Source organism: Callospermophilus lateralis, chromosome 12, assembly GCF_048772815.1.
Source record: "Callospermophilus lateralis isolate mCalLat2 chromosome 12, mCalLat2.hap1, whole genome shotgun sequence".
NCBI classification, from domain to species: domain Eukaryota; kingdom Metazoa; phylum Chordata; class Mammalia; order Rodentia; family Sciuridae; genus Callospermophilus; species Callospermophilus lateralis.
The window spans coordinates 26,387,909-26,393,273 of record NC_135316.1 but is presented as its reverse complement, the minus strand read 5'-3'; the positions used below and the strand labels follow the sequence as shown (position 1 = coordinate 26,393,273).

Below are 5,365 nucleotides of genomic sequence, written 5' to 3'. Positions count from 1 at the left end.
AATTATGGTGGGACTTCAGAATATCACTGTTTCAGAGAAAATCCTAAGTGCTTTCAGAGAGGACAAATGGTACCAATGCAAAGGATAAGGAATCAGTATGCCATAGGGAGAAGTCCCTTCTGCCTCGAATGTAGAAAGCAGCAGAGATGTCACTCCCCACTCTAACAATGAGAAAAAAAACACTTTTTTAATTTGTTTTAATTAGTTATACATGACAGTAGAATGCATTTTAACACATCATACATAAATGGAACATAACTTCTACTCTTGTGGTTGTATGATGGAAAGCTACACAGGTCATGTAATCATATATGCACATAGGATAATAATGTCTGACTAATTCTACTATTATTCCTATTCCCCATGCCCCCTACCCTCCCTTCACTCCACTCTTGTCTAGTCCAAAATACCTCTATTCTCCACCCCTATCTTATTGTGAATTAACATCTGCATATCAGAGAAAACATTCAACCTTTGGTTCTTTGGAACTGGCTTATTTCACTTAGCATGATAGTCTCTAGTTGCATCCATTTGCCAGCAAATGTCATAATGTCACTCTTCTTAAAGGCTGAGCAATATTCTATTGTGTATATGTACCACATTTTCTTTATCCATTCATCTGTTGAAGGGCACCTAGGTTGGTTCCATAGTTTAGCTATTGTGAATTGAGCTGCTACAAACATTGATATGGCTGTGTCACTGTAGTATGCTGATTTTAAGTTCTTTGGATATAAACTGAGGAGTGGGATGACTGGGTCAAATGATGGTGCCATTCCAAGTTTTCTGAGGAATCTCCATACTTTCCAGAGTGGTTGCACCAATTTGCAGTCCCACCAGCAATGCTTGAGTGCACCCCACATCCTCACCAACATCTTTTGTTACTTGTATTCTTGATGATTGTTATTCTGAGTGGAGTGAGATTGAATCTCAGTATAGTTTTGATTTGCATTTCTGTAATTGCTAGAGATGTTGAACACTTTTTCATATATTTGTTGACCCTTTGTATTTCTTCTTCTGTAAAGTGTCTGTTCAGTTCCTTTGCCCATTTATTGATTGGGTTGTTTTTTTGGTGTTAAGTTTTTTGAGTTTTTTATACATCCTGGAGATTAATTCTCTGAGGTGTGTATGGTAATGATTTTTTTCCTATTCTGTAGGCTTTCTCTTCACATTATTTTTTTTAATTAATTTATTTATTTTTTAGGTATAGATGAACACATCACAATGCCTTTATGTTTATGTGGTACTGAGGCTTGAACCTGGGTCCTGCCCATGCGAGGCGAGCACTCTACCACTGAGACACAATCCCAGCCCCTCTTCACATTATTGATTGGAGAAAATAAACTTTTCTTAAGCACATCAGAGAATCGAGGTCACAAGGCAATCAAGTAAACTGAATTTCAAAGGGGCACTAGCCCTTCCAAGGAGAGATAGATAAACACACAAACAGAAAAGGAGAATGTGATGGCTACTAATTAGAGAAGAATAAATCAGCTGAACTATTAATACATTTTTAAAGGCCCAGTGTGGGCAAGCATAGCAGTTCTGAATACCGTGACCCTCTATAGAGTATAAATTCTCCTTATGTAAGTCTCTACTATTTTGCTATACACAATTTTCTATATTTGTATATCAAAAAATTATAAGGCATATATAACAGCAAGAAAAAAAATGAAGAATTGCAGCAAAGAGATGGAAACCATAAGAAAGAACCAGAAGTCTAGGCTACACATCTAATGGTTGGTGCCTCTCAAGAGAATATTCATTATATTTATGGTAAGAACTTTGCACTTAACAAGCACATTTTCATGCTTCTTTATTAGGTTAATGCTCATGAGCAGACAGGAATTTATACTCATATATTCATGAATATAAATTCTCTTTATCTAAGTCTCTACTATTTGTCCAAACACAATTTTCTATATTTTTATAACAAAAAACTACAAGGCATACACAACAGCAAGAAAAAAAATCCCTAGCCTATTAAGGGATAAAGTTTTCAGCATGATCAGACAGGAGGTGGTCAGCAGCTGCTGGAGAACAAAATCCCTCTACTTCCTTAAAACCATTCCTACCTACAAGTAAAACCTACTACAATATGGGTAGAAAACCCTCTTTCTCATTATTTCTGAGAAAGAATTAGAAGAAAGATTCATCTGCTTCAAGGAGAGTGGTAGGAAAACCTCTCCCAAAGAACCATTTCTGCTGGGGGGTTGGTAGAAGAAAAACCCTACAGTATCAGGAGAGAGAAAAAAAATATCTGCTGTCCAGGATCCTATATTTATACCAAGAAGAGGTCTGCAATTGGGAGAGAAGCAAGGAATCCCATCCAAGTCCACAAAGGCAATTTTGTTGCCAAGGCAAAGAGAGGCAGGAAACCCTTATTTAAAAAGCTCCATTCTTGGGACCTAGGCCCAGGAGGGTAGGGCTTGCCCCGAACTGAAGGCTGAGACAGGACAACTAAGAGCCTCTTTACTCTCCCCGCCTAAGCTTAGCATTGAGTAACAAACAACAGCAAACTACTGCTGGGGAGGGTTGAATGCATGGAAAGAGACCTCCCTTTGTGGTGTGGTAGTTATTAGGGATGGTTGAATGTCGAAAGAGAGCAAGAAAACTGAGAAAAGTCTCCTGGTGCCTGAGTTTCCTGTCTAATCACATAGTACCATAGCAGCCCATTGCTGGGTGTATTTGAGGCTCCTGTGCACTAAAGATAATGATACCAATGACGAAACTCAAACCCAGTTCAACTACTGACAAGATTTGCTCAACCCTTCACACTAAAGTCTGACAGAAGATGTGCCCATTTATGAGTATAAATTCTCTTTATCTAAGTCTCTACTATTTGTCCAAACACAATTTTCTATATTTGTATAACAAAAAACTACAAGGCATACACAACAGCAAGAAAAAAAATCCCTAGCCTATTAAGGGATAAAGTTTTCAGTGTAATCAAGACTCAGATATGAATCAGATATTGTAACTATCCAACACAGACTTCAAAATAACTATGATTAATTTGTTAAAAGATCTAGTAGAAAAGGTGGACAATATACATGAACAGATGAAGAATTTCAGCAAAGAGATGGAAACCATAAGAAAGAACCAGAAGTCTAGACATTTAACATTTGGTACCTCTAAGAGAATAATCATTATATTTATGGTAGGAGCTTTGCACTTAGTAGTTCAGAGGTCCTCAGATAGACTAAGGAAAATAGCAAAAGGTGTGGAGTCTCTCATTTGTACAGATTGGATTCATCATAAATACACCAAATCAAAAATTCCAGACAATGATTTTTAGCCTTCACTTGTAGATTTATCTCTTAAGTTGTATATTGTTACCATAATAAAACTACAATAAAACATGTATATTGGGGGAGAAATATAATGAAGATACTTGGATTTTAAAAGCACATAGCCCTCATGCTCACAAGAATATCCCTTTGGTGAATGGAAAACTGAAAATGGTCAAACATTTGATAGAATGAAGCCCCTGAAGTTGCTGCAAGGACTTCCAACAGAACAGGACAAGTCTAACACATGTCCTAAAAGCATTGGGGAATTAGTAGTACAGTAATAATAGAAACCTGTGGAGCAGGAAGCAAGTAAGTCCCTAATGCCAGAGCAACTTCATATTAAAACTGCAAATCATTTTTATTTAAATATTATGAGAAAGTGTTTTCATTAAAATATATTTTAAAATGCCAAAAAAAAGAAAAAAGAAATGGAAAATCTGGAAATTAAAATTTTTATGTTACATGAAAAAAATCTTTTGACAGATGAATCATTAGACTGAGCACAAGTTGAGGAAGGACACAATGAACTTAGTGAGAGGTAAATAGGGTGTCATTCATCTTCTCAATAGCCACATTACAATGGAGAAGATAATGGCTACTCCCTTTAACCACCAATCAAGAGTGAAGTTAGAGACTTTTGGGCATGAAGGATCTGAAAAAGCTTATCTTCCATACTGCTTTACTTAGGATCTTCCTGGAGTATGTTCTCCACCATAAACAAAGAGAAGACATGAGTTCTTGAATCAGGGTATCTAATAAAGGTGAGAGGCAAAAGAAATTTCGAGGATTCTAGTGATGGGATGATGGTTGTGCAGTAGGCCACCAGATAGCAGGAGCACAGGGACACAGAGGGCTTTAGGAAGAGTATTGCCAGGGGGAAATGATGTTGGCTGCTTATCTGAGGTATTTAACCTTTGAGAGGAGTCTTCTAGTCTGTTGGAATGTCTGGAGCTGAGTCAATGAAGAGCACATTTAAAAACTTAAGGCGCCAGGCAAACAAAAAGGACAATTATCATTCAAAGGGAAAAAAAATGTCATATTGAAAGGAGGGCTGTATTCTTGAGTGATGCAACTGCAAGCCAAGGAACATCTAGGATTGATGGCCACCAGCAGAAGATAGGAAGATGCAAGGGAGAATTCAGCCCAGTCTCAGAAGGATCGTGACCCTACCACCTCCCAGCTCCAGAACTGTAAGAGAATTGAGTTGTTTTAAGCCACCCAGTTTGTGGTTATTTGTTAGAGCAGCTCTAGGAAGCTAATATACTTGCTCTTCTGATATTAAGGCTCACCTTAGTTCTGAATAGCTCTCATTTATCAGCTGTCCAATGGAACAAAAGAACCACCTTGATGATACATCTGATGAACTGACTCACGACAGACTGAGCTTCCCTGGCCACTGCCATCACTCCAGCAGAGCCACACCTTGATTCTGTCACCAGAGATCCACTGAAAGCCCTTTGAAAGTGTTAATATGCTGTGATTGTAACTCATATGACAGCTGGGCCCTTTCAGATGTAAAGGAGCCTTTTTATTTTTATTTTTTTTTTCTTCATCCCTGATTAATTCCCAGTCCCACTTTCCACAGTAGCCGTTCTAAACTAACGTTCTCCATTTCTTTGAGGCCCTCAAACATGACTGTGGCTCCGGGTCCACTCAGAACATGTCCCTGTGCTTCAGGGCTCTGATGTCCCAACCGAGTTAAGTCCTCAATACGTCTCCATTACAGTCGCCAACTACCCCATCTGCTTCATCTAACCTTCATTTATCCTATTCTCTAATCAAACAAAACTCTATCTGGAGCTGAGTTAGCCCCAGAAGCTAGACATGGCATAATGTAGCTAATTGTGTTAGCAATAATGTATTCTGAGAATTCAGAATACTTTTTATTAAAAAAAAAAAAAGGCAGTTTCACTTTTAAGCTACTTATATAGCAGTGAATTTGCCTACACCTAAGCTGATTGGCCTAAGCAGCCTCTTGAACCATCCATCTGACCAGCGGCTGCACAAGCTGACCTTCTCAACTGCACTGGCCTTCACCTCACTGTGTCAGCCACCCACCAGCGCGATTACATTTT

The 5,365-nt window shown here is 38.3% G+C and overlaps 1 pseudogene; it reads left to right on the top strand.

Annotated features, from left to right (window-relative positions):
* Window positions 1-3,154: 3,154 nt before the first annotated feature.
* Window positions 3,155-3,682, top strand: LOC143411823 (large ribosomal subunit protein uL30m pseudogene; annotated as a pseudogene).
* The last annotated feature ends 1,683 nt before the right edge of the window (window positions 3,683-5,365 follow it).